This window comes from Podarcis erhardii (assembly GCF_964252035.2).
Source record: "Podarcis erhardii genome assembly, chromosome: Z".
In the NCBI taxonomy this organism is placed as follows: domain Eukaryota; kingdom Metazoa; phylum Chordata; class Lepidosauria; order Squamata; family Lacertidae; genus Podarcis; species Podarcis erhardii.
In genome coordinates, this window is record NC_138504.1 from 7,731,322 (window position 1) to 7,750,458 (window position 19,137).

Here is a 19,137-nt window from a genome sequence, read left to right on the forward strand (position 1 = left end):
ATGTGGACCATTGGAACCACTATTGGTCATGTCCACTGAGTCCACCAGAGCCTGTCTTCACATGCAGGGCAAGTCCCTAATTCACTGAAGGTCTGAGATGCATGGGTTACCTTCATCTGGTTTAGCTGGCCAGTCCAAGTCATTCCCTGGATGTGGCCACTGTCACATGCTGACAGCTTCTAGGAGGCATAGGTGAGAGCTGAGTGCAGGGTGAGGACCAAAGATGGAGCACAACATGTCCCCCACCAGTGGTACTACTCCCCTAACACCCTGTACAACAACAGCTGGCATATATTCTCCCTTTTTGCCATAACGGCTCAGACATAGGATTAAACCTTGGCTGAGGTCTCCCAAGCAAGTTCTATGGCTATGTGGAGATTAGAACCTTGGTCTCCTCAGTCTACTCCAGTATTAGTACCAAGGCCGTCTTACCCATAGGCACCAAGGGTGTGGGGCACCCAGGCGCCGGACTCTCAGGGGTGCCAGGCCGAGAGTCCAGGGCCCGAGAGTTGAGTCTGGGGAAGAGCCCACCTGTTGGTTTGAGTGCTGCGGCAGGCTCATCTGCCGTGGACGGCTCTGCGCTGCGAGTTCGGGGGCAACTGAGCCAGTGAGATGCTGAGGCGGCCGGCCGGCTCCGCCCTCCTGTGCACCTGGGACTGCATGGGCAACCGGGGGGGGGGGGGGTTCCAGGCAGATCTTTGCACCCCGGCACTGCATATGCTTAAGACAGCCCTGATTAGTACTATTGCAGCTCACCTCATTTTCTAACCTGCCTGAGTCCTTGATGGAGGGCAGGCTTGCACAATCTGTGACTCACTAACCTATACTTCATTCAGACAGTGCGCGCACGCGCGCGCGCGCGCACACACACACACCATTTCCCCAACCATCCCTTCCTTACCTGACAATAAGAACATAAGAATAGCCCTCCTGGATCAGGCCAACAGCCCTTCTGGTCCAGCATCCTGCTCTCAAAGTGACCAACCAGGTGTCTTTGAGAAACCCAGTAGCAGGACCTGGGTATAACAGCACTCTCTCCACTTGTGAGTCATAGTAACTGGAATAGAGAGGCAAAGTGCCTCTAACAATGTAGGTTATATATAGCCATCATGGCTACAGTTTACCATGTTGTGTGCTGGTACTGGCCTACTTGTGAGGCTTAGAAAATGATCCTGGATCTTTTCTTCTGTAGGTCACCAGTGGTGCAGTTCTGATTGAGTTTGTGGTGTGCTTTCCATATTTATATGAAGAGGAAGCTTTGAGGTTTCAACATAGCATCACAAATATTTCACTGGCATGTCCCTGTTAACATCCACAGCAATTAAGTGGCCGCAGCATCCCCAAAACATGGTGCATTTACAACCCTTTTCTTGCTGCAAGCACTTGAGTTAAGTAGCATTACCATGGCAACGGAGTGCGATATTTAAAGGCTCCGAGAAAGCTACATTTCAGCTGATAATTCATCCCGAGCTGCCATGTACTTTTCTCTCCATTATCCAAGACTGTGTTTAGCAAAAGCATTCAAAGCCTCCTGGTTTTTACAGCATAAAGCAAGGCTTCTCTTGACACATTATTTTGAAAGAATATGACCAAATATTCAGTAAACAAAAGTAGACCCTTTCTCTTCACATCAAAAACAATATATTTTAACACTTCAAAGACCACTGAGGTTTGTATTCTAACATGGGGGCGGGGGGGGGACCTGGATCCCAGCATGATTTCTGTCATTTGAGGACTAATTCATATGCAGTGCTGACCATGGGTGGGAAATCCTCTTGACTTCTGAGCTAGTTGTCAGATTAGTTTATTTGCAGGAAGCACTCACCTACAGAGCACAGCAATAATCTAGGGGGCAACTCTTTATTCTAACCTTCCCATATGCTTGTAAAAGGAAGTACTTGAAGTGAATAAATAGCTTTTCTGCATTGTTGTTGTTGTTGAAATTTGTATCTCACCCTTCCTCCCAAAGTATCTAAAAGCAATTCCAGTGATGATACAGCCTGGGGAAGACCTCTACCTTAAAAGGCTTGTTGAAAGAGGAAGATCTTTATAAGGTGCTGAAAAGGAAAAGAGATGGTACCTGTCTTACATTTAATGGGAATTCCAAAGGATAGGTTCCACAACACTTAAGGCCTGATTCCCAACATGGTATAGAAGACGTGGGATAACCAGTATTATATAACCTTAGTGCTTAAGTCTAATTAATGCATGAAGGGGTTAACTTCATAAAGGAAGCTATTCTGCCAGGCTTAGCTATGCCACTTGCCCTCACCATGGTAGGAAATAGGTAATCAAGCCTATTGTTCCCCTTCTCCCAGTCTACCTGAAAAACTCAGTGTGTGAAAATGTTTGAGCTGGTTACTCCAGCTCAGCCATATCACTCTCACCAGTCACTCTTGAGTTCCTACATTAACAATTTAAGAACTTTCACCACTTTGTAACTAAGCTAAATTACTGCCGGTACAACCTTTTTGACTGGTGTATGGAAAAGCACATGAACCTGATCTTTGTAGAATTTGTAGGTAAACCACTTTTTTAATCTTACCAAATATGTGGTCTTTTCCTATGCTGGGGAAAGATGGAAATTTTGGAACTCACTTGGAATGGCTTATTCTAAAGGTCTAACAGTCTGCATTTCCATACTTTATTTTGCTGCATACTTTGTGACTTTAAATATCTGCAGGGGTTGTGTCATCAAAAACTACTTGCTCTAAGTGTGGGTCCAGGAATTCTCCTTCCTATACTTCCTTTTTTGCACCAATAGAAGGGACTTCCTAATACCTCCATGAGGTCCACACCTGCAGAGTGCAGAGATCGATTGGGTAGATCGGTGAGAGGATCTTAGCAAATGCAGAGAGCTTTGACTGCATTCAGGACACTTCCTCATAATTTCTACAGCAACCTGCAAGATTTTTGAGAAGATTACAAGAAAACATCAATCGATAGTACTGCTGATTGAAAATGGATACCCTGGGACCCCCTAGAATGTCGTAACAGGAAGAAGATGTGTCTCTAAGCCACAACACAACATTACTGTTCCCCTACATCCAAACAGAAAGCATTATGGGTCCCACTATCTAACTATACAACTTTACCCATCATGGTCTCCCTGGTTACCCTGGTTCTGCTGGAGAGGGGAGAGAAATTCAGCTTAGTCTGCATTATAATGCAAAACTTCCTACTTCATGTTTCCCACAATAACATGTGTACAAAAATGCAGCTATCTATCAAAACCCACACTTTTCTGAACTTTTCAGTGCAGCTCTCTGGTCATATAAGGTTTACAAAGATATGTATGGGGGGTGCACAAAGATGCACATCTTTGTGAAAATAACTTGCAAAATATGCATTATATTGGGGGCGATTGCTTGCTAAAAATGTGTATATTAGGTAAAAATGCAAGGAGGTGTGTTGGTTGGGAGAATTCATACTAGAATGCTGATTAATTTCTGTGCGGAATAAAAAAAAAAAGAAATCATAAAGTGATGAGGAAATGAGAAGAACTGAAATCTGGAAATATGAGAAACAGAGAATTTTTTTTTAAAAAAAAAAATAATAATATTTATTGAAGTTTCGAAAAGAAACAGAGAAATTAGCCCTAGGCCCTGCCAAGATACCTGATGTTGAGCTCACACACCTCCAAATTGATTAAATTAGATAATCTCTCTCCTCGATCTGAACCATGCAAATGGTGGGAGGTTGTGTGTGGTCTTCCACCTCTGATATTCTCAGTTGAAGGACCACAGCTCACTGGCTGAGCATCTGCCTTCCATGAAGAAGATCCACAGTTCAATCCTTGGCAGCTCCAGGTATGACTTGGAATACCCTCAACTGAAACCTTGGAAAGCCACTGCTAGTCCATGTACATGATGCTGATCTAGAGGGATCAATGATCTGATGAAATGCAGCTTTAAATGCATTTAAATGCAGCTTTGGATATATGGACTAAGTCTGTCTTAAACCAAAAGCTCATACAATGTCTCCAGAGCAAAGATGTGTCCCTCCCTCCATGAAAATGAACCCAGTTATTTTCTCATTAAGCCACCAAGCTTTCATTTTAAATCTCAGAGACAGCAAGAAGAAATTCTAAACACTGGCCTCTTTTCATGATTTCTCTTGGGATTTCAACCAGGCAGCTGAAGGCAGCTGCTCTAATTAGCACAGCAAACAGCAAGTTTGCTTAGAAGTAAGACTCAGGCAGAACGGTTGGGGGGGGGGGAGAGAGATGAGAAATATTTGTTGGTATGTCCACTGAAGTATATGGATTATGGCAAACCAAAGGGGAAACCAGCAATGTGGGAAGGATTTGTGGAAAAGGTTTCAGCTACAACAGGCAATCTCCCAGGGACCACAGGCAGGTAGGCAGGGCATAGGCAAAATTGGGTGGAATAAAGGATCTGGTAGGCTACATTCTAGCCATGCAAAAACCAGCAATTTTGACATCTCTTCATACAGGCGGTCAAGAGCAATATTCTGAAGGAACATATTTCCCTACATGAAAATCCCCAGCAGGCTTTGCTGTCTTCTGTGGAGGTACCGGTATTTCAGTACTGCCATCTTCTCGGCCCTGTTGAGTGAGGATGTGAAATGTGTCTTCTGAGGGGCTGCTCTCAAATTGTGGCACACAGGAGGCTAAGCTGTCCCACTCTCTGCTTCCTTTCTCCAGCGGGAAAAGACTTTTCCATTCCAACAGTCATTTGGCCTCAAACTGAGGTGGAGGTGGGGTGGGGGTGTTGTACTTTTATTCTTTTATTGTTCTTTTAAATGGTTGTAAGTGCTTTCAGGGCTGCTTTTAATAGGGTTATATTTTTAATCGTTTAAAAATATTTCTGTTGTGTGTGTGTGTGTGTTTAGTTGTATCCGTTTTAAATTTGTGCTGTGAAGTACCTTGGGCTTTGCATTGGGAGAAAGGGGGGTTATACAGTAAATACATAAATTAATAAGCATTTCACAACGGAAAGACACATTTCAGCCAGTCAATGAGGGTGCAGACTAGGGCTGCTCATGGGAGTGACCTGATGGGTATCCATCCAGGGCCAGATAGGGAAAGCCTGAGGCTTTTACCATCCCTGGGCTTTGTGTTGATGTAGCATCATTCCTAGAGACTTTCTTGGTGAGGGTGGGGGAGATGGCAATGACCCTCAACACCTCATCTAATTGTGAGGTACTTCCACCTGAACTTTTGCTACCATCATACTCACATAGCAACACTTGAAAACACCAAGAGCCTTTTTTTGCATTTCCCCCAAATGTAGTGAGGAATTAGTGGCCTGAATTAGTACTGGGCTGAAATCTGTCCAGTTTATCAAAGGATTTTTTTTTCCCCTGTGAAGGAAGATGACATGTCTTTCTATCTCCTTCTCAGAGGACTTGAGAAGTTATTTGGAATTTTTCTGGGCACCGGTTATTTAGCATATTTTCACTGCTAGGTGAAGAGTGGTATAGGTGGTTTTTCCATACCTGTAATTGTAGAATGAAAGAAAGGACACTCACAAACACCTCTTGACAGCCTCAAGCTTAAGACAGACACATCAAAACCCCAGCACCCCACCCATGTGAATTGCACCAAAATTCTCTATCCCCTTTGATACTTCTAAAATATAAGTTATTTTCCCATTAATTGGTGAATTGTCAAAGAAAAAATGAAGGCATTGTTGTCAGCACAGTACTAGGCTGAACACTTTAGCTGGGCCCTACATTTGACCATTGGGACGCGGGTGGCACTGTGGGTAAAACCTCAGCGCCTAGGACTTGCCGATCGCATGGTCGGCGGTTCGAATCCCCGTGGCGGGGTGCGCTCCCGTTGCTCGGTCCCAGCGCCTGCCAACCTAGCAGTTCAAAAGCACCCCCGGGTGCAAGTAGATAAATAGGGACCGCTTACTAGCGGGAAGGTAAACGGCGTTTCTGTGTGCTGCGCTGGCTTGCCAGAGCAGCTTTGTCACGCTGGCCACATGACCCGGAAGTGTCTGTGGACAGCGCTGGCTCCCAGCCTCTAGAGTGAGATGAGCACACAACCCTGGAGTCTGTCAAGACTGGCCCGTATGGGCAGGGGTACCTTTACCTTTACCTTACATTTGACCATACTCTACTATCCCAGTACGAATACTTGAAAGGGTCTCATTACAGTGGATTTGAAGTCTAGTGAATGCACTTTTCTTTCTCTCCTTTAATATTGATTTATTTCAAATTCTTAAGCAGGTGCTTGCAAGCATGCAAAGATCTCCTGTTCCTTAAAACTGATTCAACTCCTTTCTCTTGTTTAATTCAGTCATCCAGAGAGAATGACTAAATTAACCATCCATTATATTAAAGCTTAAAGATAAGGAAGCTTTTTTGCTTCTTCTCTTCTTATAGCACTTATGAGGCACATGTCTCAGCTGAGCCCTGATAGATTCAGCCTCATCCAGGAGAGAGCTGGAAATAGCGATAAGGAATTTTAGGTCTGGCCTAGCATTGGAGCACACTGCTGCCTATCAAAATCAGATGACAACTGCAAAAGTTTAAAGTGGATCTGGTGTCAGGTGATACGGTCAGAGAAACAAAATGAGGAAGCAGAGAGTGACAAATCAATGAGGTCCTAAGGATAATGAGGCAAGTTACATTGCTGCAGAGCAGACTTCCCTAGTCTGGTTACCTCCAGAAGCCCCATCAGCCCCACCGGAATGCTGGAAATTGTTGTTCAACAAGGTATGGGGGAGCACCAGGTTACAGACCATTGCTGCAGAGTCATGTGTTACAAAGAAGGGCTGTAACTATGAGCTCATCTGCAGAATGCATTTAAAGCAGTTTCATACCACTTTAAACAGTTATGGCTCCCCCCAAAGATTTATGGGAAGTGTTGCTTGTTAGGGGTGCTGAGAGCTGCAAGGAGGCCCCCCCACAAGGAGTTACTATTCTCATAGTTCCCAAGGAAGATAGGTTGGTTTATCTGGGAACTCTGGCTATCTTAGTGGAACAGAGCTCTCCTAACAACTCTTGACATACTTAACAACCTACTGGTATTGTTTGGCAGAAGCCATTATGGTTTAAAGTGGTATGATATTGCTTTCCGTCTATAGTGCAGATGGGGGCCCCAGATGTGGTGGAACGCCTTTGGGAGCTTCCAGATTCAGAGCCCATGAAGTTCCACTGAAATGACTAGAATAAGTTCACCCAAGTCTGCTGATATCTCCTCTCTAGCTCATGGGTGGTGCTGTTTTTGTTGCATGAGGATCCATATTGGCATAATGGATTTTCTGTTAGTATATTGCAGGAATGAAGCTCCTCAGGTCTGGGAGTGAAATGTAGCCTTCCAGGTTTGCCGCTTCTTGGTCTAGAGCTGTCTCTTCAGCTACACACCCCTCTTCCCATACCACACATCTAACAAAGCCTACTTTGCTCACAAACCCTTGAATATTCTTGCCTGGCTGGAATGTGTTCTTGGCTGGAGGATGGGGAATGTGTGTATAAGCTAGCCTGCTATACAAAAATAAAATTCCCATCCATTGCTCTGCTTTCCCCCTGGAAAGTCGCCAAAAGAGAATGTGACCTTCTGGTTGAATAAACTCTCCCATTCCTAGTATCTGGGATTCCAGAAGTTTTACTTATATCCCCTTTTCTGGCTAACAGAGAAATATACTCTGCCTGCTGCTGTATTTCAGGTTTTTACCTCTCAAGTTCTTTTTGTCTGTCTAGCTTTGTCTAATAGGAAAATCTGCACCTGAGCATAAATCTGGGGTCCTAGAACAGATCAAATCCTCTTCATCACTTAGAAGGACTATGCAGAAAAATATGCTTACATGCACATCCTGTAAAGTTACTACATTATCTGCCCCTCACATTTCTTTTCATTCCACAGACCGGTATGTGTAACAAAAAAAGGTAAGAACAACTTGCTAGTCCAGCATCCTGTTCTCAAAGTGGCGCGTCAGGTGCCTATGTGAAGCCCACAAGCAGGATCTAAGCACAATAACACTCTTACTTCCTGTGGCTTCCAGCATCTGGTATTCAGAAGCATACTGCCACTCACAGTGAAGGGAGAACATGGTTAGTAGCATTCACAGCCTTATCCTCCATGAATTTGCCTAGTCTTTTGTTGTTGTTTAGTCGTTTAGTCAGGTCCGACTCTTCGTGACCCCATGGACCAGAGCACGCCAGGCACGCCTGTCTTCCACAGTTTAGTCAGACTCATGCTGGTAGCTTTGAGAACACTGTCCAACCATCTCGTCCTCTGTCGCCCCCTTCTCCTTGTGCCCTCCATCTTTCCCAACATCAGGGTCTTTTCCAGGGAGTCTTCTCTTCTCATGAGGTGCCCAAAGTATTGGAACCTCAGCTTCAGGATCTGTCCTTCCAGTGAGGACTCAGGGCTGATTTCCTTCAGAATGGATGGGTTTGATCTTCTTGCAGTCCATGGGACTCTCAAGAGTCTCCTCCAGCACCAGAATTCAAAAGCATCAATTCTTCGGTGATCAGCCTTCTTTATGGTCCAGCTCTCACTTCCATACATCACTAGCCTAGTCTTTTAAAGCCATCCAAATTGGTGATCATCACTTCCTCTTGTGAGAGTGACGTGTGAAGAAGTGCTTTCTTTTCTTCTGTTCTGAATCTTCAAACATCCATTTTTTTATGTCCCCAAGTTCGTGTGATGGGAGAGGGAGAAAAACATTTCTCTAGCTATTTTCTCCATGCCTTCATAATTTTATACATTCTATCATGATACCTCTTACTCATACTTTTTCTATTTAAAAAAAAGCCCCCAAATGCTGCAACCTTTTCCTCTGATGTGACTTGCTCTATCCCCTTGATCTTGTCTGAACTTTTTCCAACTATACAATATCATTTCTAGTCACCCTGAAAAGAGAAAATCCAGCTGAACTCCACTTTTAGGGTATGGGCATCAAGTCACTAGTACTCCTATTATGAATTCTTCAGAGCAGTAATGAGATTAATGTAGTATAAAGCCTTGTGGAATGTTTAAAGCAGAACTGAAGAAATGATACATATGCATGACAGTTGAACTTTCAAAATTCAGACAAGGTAATTATGAGGCATGTGTAACATAACAGTTTTAAAAACATGGGTGTGTGATGGATGGACAGAAAGACAGCTGTAATTTTCTGTTTTATTTTATTTATTTTTTTAAAAGAGGTGTATGAACTTTGAAAAGAAAGGGGGCATGAAAAACAATTTCAGTGAAAGTTTTTTATTCTTCTAAGTAGGCAGATACATTGAAACGGCTTATGTAGAAGTCCCTCTCAGTTCAATTGGATTTATTTGCTACTATCTAGGGTTGCAGTTTAAGGAATGAGGATTCTTTAGCGAATTGGAGGATTTTGTTGGTTTCAGAATTAATTGAAGCACACTTGAACCAAATGGAATGGAATATATATTGAGGAGAAAGTCTAAACAGCACCAAGCAAGATTTAATATGTAACTGACCAGATAGATTAAATATTTACTTATGAAGATTTCAAGAGCTTTGACATTTGATAGCTAAGCATCAAATAATTTCAAACTTCTGCAGGTGGTATTATGAAAGATTCGGACGAATTCAATATTTGGATTAACAGCCGCTGCTCATTCCCACTTGTTAAAATGAATATTTTACTCAAGATATCTCTACCTGTTCCAGATACTTCAGAGGCAACCCAGCTGGCTTTCCACGGGCACCAATGCACAAATCCATCCATCTTGTATGCTCTCATTTAAAGGTTAAGTGCAGCCTTGAAGAAGGTCTAGATCTGCTAGATCAAAGTGGACTCATTCGCTAGTCTGAAAGGACATTTTGTGTGAGTGGGAGACCATTGAAGGACAGGGCAGATGCTTTGGCAAGATGTATTAGAATTACCAGTTCCTTAATGAAGGTGATTTGGAAGAGGCAAGTCTAAAGGAACAGTTCCTGCAAAATGCAGTGGATAGCTTCCTCCATGTGCTTTGGATTCATAGGAACCCATTCTCTTTGGATGGCAATGTGTTTGAATTCTTAACTATTATTCCCACTAAAACAAATGAAACAAATGGGGCTCTTTGTTCCATTATTTAATGAATGATTAAAATGAATACACACCTCTCATTCTGCCTTCTCCACCTGCTGTCAGGGATTCTTCACCTGGATACATGGGGTCTTATACATCAGCAATTTGGAACATGTGGTCCTCCAGACATTGTTGGACTCCAATTCCCATCGGTCCTAGCCGTCATGGTCAATGGTCAGGAATGATGGAAGCTGCAGTCCAGCAATACCTGGATGGTGACAGGTTTTCCCATTTATGTTATACACACAAAGCTTGTTCTCTTCTACTGAATCTAGCCTGTACCAGGTATTGTAATCATTCAGAAGCCATTGAGACACTTCATCACACTCGACAGAATAAGACATGGCGAAGTCTGCTGCTTGTTTTTCAGTTACCATTCTTTATTTCCAAGTTGAAAATAGATTACGAGGATTATTAGATTTCAAAAAGATAATGCTCTACCCAGGCAAGCAAAACACACATAGCCAAAAAAAATGGCTCTGTAATTGTTTGAGCAGGAAATGTGGTTATTTACAGCAAATGAAATTAATGTGTTACAAGCTTACCTTTTGTTAGACACTTTATGAGCCATAGGAATAATGTGAGGACATGCAAATTGTGGTTTGTTTGGGTTTTTTTTAATATATAAAAAAATCCCACTCCCCATTATCATAAAAGACACATACTTACCTCTGTGAATTATATTCTCATAATGAATGATGAACACAGTATATTATTTCAATATAATTATCACTCCAGGTGGTGTTCATTTGGTGATTACAGGAATGTGTGTACAGCTTATTTGTGCTTTGCTAACACATTATGAATACCAGCATTTTTTCCCCAGTGTGCTCAAGTTTGAGGATCCCTGGTATAGAAGAGCACATGGAAGATCACGGGGTTTCCATGCAAGAGCTCCCAACTTCAATCCCTAACTGGGGCTGTAAATGGGGCTGTTGCCATTCACAAGAACATGCAATCCCCATGCATCAAAACGAAGGCACAGCTAGTCTAAATCTTGAGAACATAAAAAGAGCCTGCTGGATCATGACAATGGCCCATCTATTCCAGCATCCTGTTCTCACTGTGACCAACCAGATGTATGCAGGGAACCCACAAGCTGGACCGTAGCACAAGAGCATTCTGCCCTCCTGTAACTTAGATGCGTAGCAGAAGCTTGGAAGCAGGACCTGAGTGCAACTGTGCTCTCCCCACTGGCATTCAGCAGCTAGTATTCAGAGGCATACTGTGTCCTGCCTCATGACCAACAAACACACAAGGGCTCTTATATCCAAGTACAAAATATACCTTTATTCAGGCAAGTGATGGTACAGGCTTGGCAGCAGACACAGAGTTCAGGATTCACAATTCAGAAGTTCAGGAGTCAGTCAAAATAGAAAAAACCAAGGTGTCCCAGCAGTTTCAGCTCCCCACCTGTCAAGCTTTAAAACAGGAAGTGTCACTCACTCACTTTGTGAGAATGTCAGGGTTGGAAAATACTGTTCCTCTAGGGTAGGTGGGTCTTCTGCCATCAGTGAAGGCAGTTCTAGGTCACAAGTTCTAGGTCACAATAAGGCACCCTCCTGATCAGACATTGCCATTTCTTGAAGTGCCTTCCTCCTTGGCGGCCCACAAACCTCCCCATCCTCCACTGAGACTATGTTTTGTCAGACGTTCATCAGGGAGGAACCAGCATCTCCCCCCCCCTTTCAAAGTGGCTGGTTTTGAGGTATTCCAGGACCCTTTCTGCAGCACCGGTTTCCTCCAATCACCCCGCTCTCCCATTTCTTCTTTCTCCTCCTGTGTCAGGGCCTGCCAGGCCAACCCAACATAACCATGAGGTTCACAGCAAACCATAGTTATCACAACTAGCAGACATTGATATCCTTATCTGCATGAATTTGCCTAGTCTTCTTTTAAAACCATCCAATTTGGTGGCAATCACTGTCTCCTGTGGGAGCAAGTACTATAGATTTACTATGCACTACGTAAATCACTGGATCACTACCTTGTCATGGTGAAGGGGTTTGAATAACTCAGAGAAGCTATGAGCTATGCCGTGCAGGGCCACCCAAGATGGACAGGTCATAGTGGAGAGTTTTGACTAACGTGATCCACCTGGAGCAGGAACCGGCAAGCCACTCCAGTATCCCTGCCAAGAAAGCTCCATGGATGAAAACAACAGGCATATAAAAGTTATGATGCTGGAAGATGAGTCCCTCAGGTTGGAAGGCATCCAACATGCTACTGAGCGGAGGACAAGTACAAGTAGATCCAGAGCTGATGAAGTGGCTGGGCCAAAGCCGAAAGATCACTCAGTTGCAGATGTGCCTGGAAGTGAAAGGAAAGTCCAATGCTGTAAAGAAAAATATTGCATAGGAACTTGGAGTCTAAGATCCATGAACCATGGGAAGTTGGGTGTGGTCAAAAATGAGATGGCAAGAATAAATATTTATATCCTACCAGTAAAGTAAAATGGACGAGAATGGGTGAATTCAGATAGGATGATAATCATATCTACTACTGTGGGCAAGACTCTCATAGAAGAATGGAGTGGTCCTCATAGTCAACAAAAGAGTGGCAAAAGCTGTACTGGGATACAATCTCAAAAATGATAGAATGATCTCAATACGAATCCAAGGCAGACCTTTTAACATCACAGTAATCCAAGTTTATGCACCAACTACCAGTGCTGAAGAAACTAAAATTGACCAATTCTATGAAGACTTATTACACCTTCTAGAAATGACACCAAAGAAGGATATTATTCTCATTATAGGGGATTGGAATGTAGGGAGTCAAGAGATAAAAGGAACAACTGGCAAGTTTGGCCTTGGAGTTCAAAACGAAGCAGGGCAAAGGCTCATAGAGTTCTGTCAAGACAACAAACTGGTCATCACAAACACTCCTTTCCAACAACACAAGAGATGACTCTATACATGGACATCACCAGATGGGCAGCATCAAAATCAGATTGATTATATTCTCTTCAGCCAAAGATGGAAAAGCTCTATACAGTCAGCAAAAACAAGACCTGGAGCTGACTGTGGCTTAGATCATCAGCTTCTTATAGCAAAATTCAAACTTAAACTGAAGAAAGTAGGGAAAACCACTGGGCCAGTAAGATACAATCTAAATCAAATCCCTTATGAATACACAGTGAAAGTGAGGAACGGTTTTAAGGATTTAGATTTGGTGGACAGAGTGCCTGAAGAACTATGGATGGAGACTCGAAACATACAGGAGGCAGCAACGAAAACCATCCCAATGAAAAGGAAATGCAAGAAAGCAAAGTGGCTATCCAACGAGGCTTTACAAATAGCAGGGGAGAGAAGGCAAGCAAAATGCGAGGGAGATTGTGAAAGATACAGGAAATTGAATGCAGATTTCCAAAGAAAAGCAAGAAGAGGCAAAAGGGCCTTCTTAAACGAACAGTGCAAATAAATAGAGGGAAACAATAGAATGGGAAAAACCAGAGATCTGTTCAAGAAATTGGAGATATGAAAGGAATATTTCATGCAAAGATTACCATAATAAAGGTCAAAAGCGGTAAGGACCTAACAGAAGCAGAAGACATCAATAAGTGGTGACAAAAATACACAGAGGAATTATACCAGAAAGATATGGATGTCTTGTACACCCCAGGTAGTGTGGTTGCTGACCTTGAGCCAGACATCCTGGAGAGTGAAGTCAATTGGGCCTTAGAAAGAACTGCTAATAACAAAGCCAGTGGAAGTGATGACATTCCAGTTGAACTATTTAAATTTTTAAAAGATGATGTTGTTAAGGTGCTACACTCAATATGCCAACAAGTTTGGAAAACTCAGCAGTGGCCAGAGGATTGGAGAAGATCAGTCTACATCCCAATCCCAAAGAAGGGCAGTGCCAAAGAATGCTCCAACTACCGCACAATTGCGCTCATTTAACACACTAGCAAGGTTATGCTTAAAATTCTACAAGGCAGGCTTAAGCACTATGTGGACCGAGATCTCCCAGAAGTGCAAGCTGGGTTTTGAAGGGGCAGAGGAACCAGAGACCAAATTGCAAACATGCGCTGGATTATGAAGAAAGCTAGAGAGTTCCAGAAAAACATCTATTTCTGCTTCATTGACTACGCAAAAGCCTTTGACTGTGTCGACCACAGCAAACTATGGCAAGTTCTTAAGAAATGGGAGTGCCTGATCACCTCATCTGTCTCCTGAGAAATCTCTATGTGGGACAAGAAGCTACAGTTAGAACTGGATATGGAACAACTGATTGGTTCAAAATTGGGGAAATTGTCTCCCTGCTTATTTAACTTATATGCAGAATTCATCATGTGAAAGGCTGGACTGGGTGAATCCCAAACCGGAATTAAGATTGCTGGAAGAAATATCAACAACCTCAGATATGCAGATGACATAACTTGGATGGCAGAAAGTGAGTAGGAATTAAAGAACCAGTGTGGTGTAGTGGTTAAGAGCGGTAGTATCGTAATCTGGGGAACCGGGTTCGCGTCTCCGCTCCTCCACATGCAGCTGCTGGGTGACCTTGGGCCAGTCACACTTCTTTGAAGTCTCTCAGCCCCACTCACCTCACAGAGTGTTTGTTGTGGGGGAGGAAGGGAAAGGAGATTATTAGCCGCTTTGAGACTCCTGAAGGGGAGTGAAAGACGGGATATCAAATCCAAACTCTTCTTCTTCTTCTTCTTCATGAGGGTGAAAGAGGAGAGCACAAAATATGGTCTGAAGCTCAACATCAAAAAAACTAAGATCATGGCCACTGGTCCCATCACCTCCTGGCAAATAGAAGGGGAAGAAATGGAGGCAGTGAGAGATTTTACTTTCTTGGGCTCTGTGATCACTGTAGATGGTGGCGGCAGTCATGAAATTAAAAGACACCTGCTTCTTGGGAGGAAAAACGATGACAAACCTAGACAGCATCTTAAAAAGCAGAGACATCTCCTTGCCGACAAAGGTCTGTATAGTTAAAGCTATGATTTTCCCAGTAATGATGTAAGGAAGTGAGAGCTGGGACATAAAGCAGGCTGATCGCCGAAGAATTGATGCTTTTGAATTATGGTGCTGGAGGAGACTCTTGAGAGTCCCATGGACTGCAAGAATATCAAACCTATCCATTCTGAAGGAAATCAGCCCTGAGTGCTCACTGGAAGGACAGATCATGAAGCTGAGGCTCCAATACTTTGGCCATGAAAAGAGAAGACTTCCTGGAAAAGACCCTGATGTTGGGACAGATTGAGGGCACAAGGAGAAGGGGACAACAGAGGACGAGATGGTTGGATAGTGTTCTCGAAGCTACTAACATGAGTTTGACCAAACTGTGGGAGGCAGTGGAAGACAGGAGTGGCTGGTGTGCTCTGGTCCATGGGGTCACGAAGAGTCGGACATGACTAAATGACTAAACAACAACAACAGCACGTGAAGATGTTCTTCCTTTTGTCTATTCTGGATCTCCCAACAATCAACCATTCTATTTCCTGCAGAGGTGAACAAAGGTAAAATCAGGAAAACCAACACATGCAACTGCAGCTTGGTCTATTAACTTCAATGAGTCTACTCTGCGTAAAATTTAGTTGACTACCACCCAAAGCTTTGCATGAGGAAGGGCCCCAGGTTCAATCCTAGTGTCTCCAGATAAGGCTCACCATCAATAAATATGCTCATAAAGTAATGTTATGTATATTGTTGTTTTATGCTTTATTGCACACACACCACCCTGGTTTTGAAGAGTTGGAATAAAAAAGTCTTCAATAAATAAATATTCTGGGGGCAAAAAAGGAGAAGCCTGCTAGCTGATACTGCACATTCTCAAAACCTTCGAATGGCTATACAGGTTTTGCAATTATATATCCCAGATGCCATGGTAAGAGGTCTCATTCACCTTCCATTCCCTTTCACTAAACCAATCATCTGAAACAAATGAAACTAAGCTATGTTGGCTGGCATAAGTTTTTTTTCAAGGGTCAGGGAGAGTTTCCTAGGCACTTCTGGAATGAAATCATTCATCAGGAGATTCAAATTACACATTTAAATTCAATTTTTAGTCCTGGAGAGCTGGAACTCTTGGAAAGAGAAGGGAAGCAATTCTGCTAAAAGATTTTTCTCATGCTGAAGCAGAGAATGCAATTTCTCCCCTGGAATGGGTGGGCCCCCAGTGACCACGCTAATGGGTCCATTAAACTTCTGCAGTGTATGTTTTGTGCCTTTGCAGCTGACAAAACTGATTGCAGCCCTCTGGCAACAAAAGTGGCTTAAAAAGAAGAAGAAGAAGAAGAAAAGTCTTCCTTCATCTTCCGCCTTTGACTTACAGCTTTTGTAGATGACAAATGGAGACTTGCAAAATTGTAGGGAAATAGGGGCAGGGGCACCAGAACATTGTTTCGGTCTGTTTTTTGTTCATGGCAAGTCACTTAGATGCTGCAATCCTATACCTACCTACCTGGGAGTAAGCCCCACGGAGCTCAAAGAAGTCTGCTTGGAAGAAGCTGTATGCCAATAGTAGGCCATCTGGTTAACATGCAGAAGGTCCCAGATTCAGTCTACGGCATTTCCAGGTATCACTGGGAGAGACCCATTTTGGAAACCCAAAGGAGCTGCTGTCAACCTGTTGACCATGCTCAGCTAGATTGATAGATTGATAGTCTGACTTGGTGAAAGGCAGCTTCTTATGTTCTGAGTAGATATGTAAAGGATTGCACCATTGGTGTTGGAGACTGACAGGTTTCCAGGGCTATATTATGCTCCTAGGCTACAGCTCAACTCCATCCATCCTGACAGTCCATTGGTTTCCTCCATTCCGGTTGAGCTAACAGAACAAAAAAGCTTCCAGTTCAGGCCCAACTTACTACACAGCCCTCGGCCTTCATTTTGTTTGCCTTGCTATTAGATACTTCCTCTTCTTCCTAGGAGGGAGAAATCCATTGACTTCCATAGGGAGAAGCATGGTGGAAAAAAGAGACAATGGATCCACTTGAAAAATAAATGCTGCATTTTGGAGCACACAAATCCACAGTCTCTAGGCAGTTAATGGTGCTATCTGACTCAGGAATGCGAAAACCTTACTCAGGTCACCTCTATGCACCTTGTAATTCAGGAAGAATATAGGACTGGTGCAAAGTCTTATTTTAAAAACTGTGTATTGAAGCCTTGATTCCAATGCTGTAGCCCTTCACCCCTGCAAGCATCCCATCCACTGCTATTTCAGCCTAACTACTTACGTTTTACTTTGTAAATGTTGTTTTAGGCAACCTTTGTATGAACTCTACTGAATCTTTCCTCATACTTCTTTGTGAAGTGTGAGCAGAGGGACTGAGCACGGTGTTTGCCAGAACTGAGGTCAATGTTCTAAGCCTAGGCTCACAACCTCTCTCGGAAGGCAATCAAAAGTTTTCAGTTTGTTTGGGCAGCCAACATTAGAATTTCTTTTTATGCTTCAGAAAGAAGCATGTGTGTATTCCTTTTGCATTCTTTTCTCTCTCTTTTTGTACCTGTTCTTTCAGCAAAATGTTTGGCAATGCCTATGAAATGTTCACCCAGGCATTTAAGATGCTCTCTTGACTTTACTCAACCTTGTTGACATCATTCAGCTCTTAAATAAATATTACATCCCTTCCAACATTCCTCAGATGAAAATAGGGACATTCACCAGTGTTCCAAATATTACTGAGATTCTGATATGCATTAATTTCTTAAGTTTAGGGGTCTCTCTCTCTCTCTCTCTCTCTCTCTCTCTCTCACACACACACACGTTCACAACAATAGTGATGATGATGATGATGATGATGATGATGATGATGATGATGATGATGCCATCCTTGGCATCCTTTATTTGAAATGATCAAGAACTGCCAATTTAGTTTAACAGCTGAGTAGGAAGAGAAACCAGAACCAGAAAGTTCCATACCATGGGATCCAACCCAAAGCTGTAGATGCTTTTAAGAACCATTCTTGCAGGTGTATTAAGGCCATAGCACATTGCATATATACCTGGGAGTAAGTCCCACTGACTGGGACGTGGGTGGCGCTGTGGGTTAAACCACAGAGCCTAGAACTTGCCGTTCAGAAGGTCAGCGGTTCAAATCCCCATGACGGGGTGAGCTTCCGCTGCTCGGTCCCTGCTCCTGCCAACCTATCAGTTCGAAAGCACGTCAAAGTGCAAGTAGATAAATAGGTACTGCTCCAGTGGAAAGGTAAATGGCATTCCATGCGCTGCTCTGGTTCGCCAGAAGCGGCTTAGTCATGCTGGCCACATGACCCGGAAGCTGTACGCCGGCTCCCTCGGCCAATAAAGCGAGATGACCGCCACAACCCCAGAATTGGTCACGACTGGATCCAATAGTCAGGGGTCCCTTTACCTTTACCTTTAAGTCCTACTGAATTAAAGAGGGCTAAGCTGAGTAAGCTTGCAATGAATTGCACTGCTGGGTTTCTTTTGGAGTGAGGAAACACATGCTCCTCCCCTTTCTGCCTGACCCTGCTCGGGTATCTACCCTCAGGGACCTTCCCAGATCCTAAGCCATTCATGAAAGCAGGTAATTTAAATGCGTACAGAAAGCCAATGTGGTGTAGTAGTGGTTAGACCTGGAAGACACCAGGGTTCAAATCCCTGCTGAGACATGAAGCTCACTAGATGACCTTGGAGGGCAGTTACTACCTTGCAAGGGGGTTGTGGAGATTAGATGAGGGAGGGGGAGGAACCACGTTCAGCACCTTGAGCTCCTTGGAGAAAAAAGGTGGGGTAGAAATTCAATAACTGCCCAGTTGCCCTTAGGCTAGGGGACTGTGATGAACCCATACCATAGGGTTGCAATATGTCCGGAATTTCCTGGACATATAGCCCTCATAAATAATGTCTGGGCAGAAATTGCCGAAATGTTCGGGAAAATCTGGACCTATGCCAACCCATGTCGGGAGTGTAGATTTTGATGGATTTCATTAAAAATAGCTCAAAAACTCCTTTTTTAAAAGGAATTTGCAAAACAACAACAACAAAAACAGCTCATCTTGGGGCAAAATTAATAAAAGCTTAACAACTTTTGTGTCCAGATGTTCACTTTTTGCCACAAAGCCTGCCTCCACCTAGGTGTAGGCCCTTCTGGGATGGCAGCCACATGTGCACCCCTGAGCTATCTGGTGCTGCGGGGGCT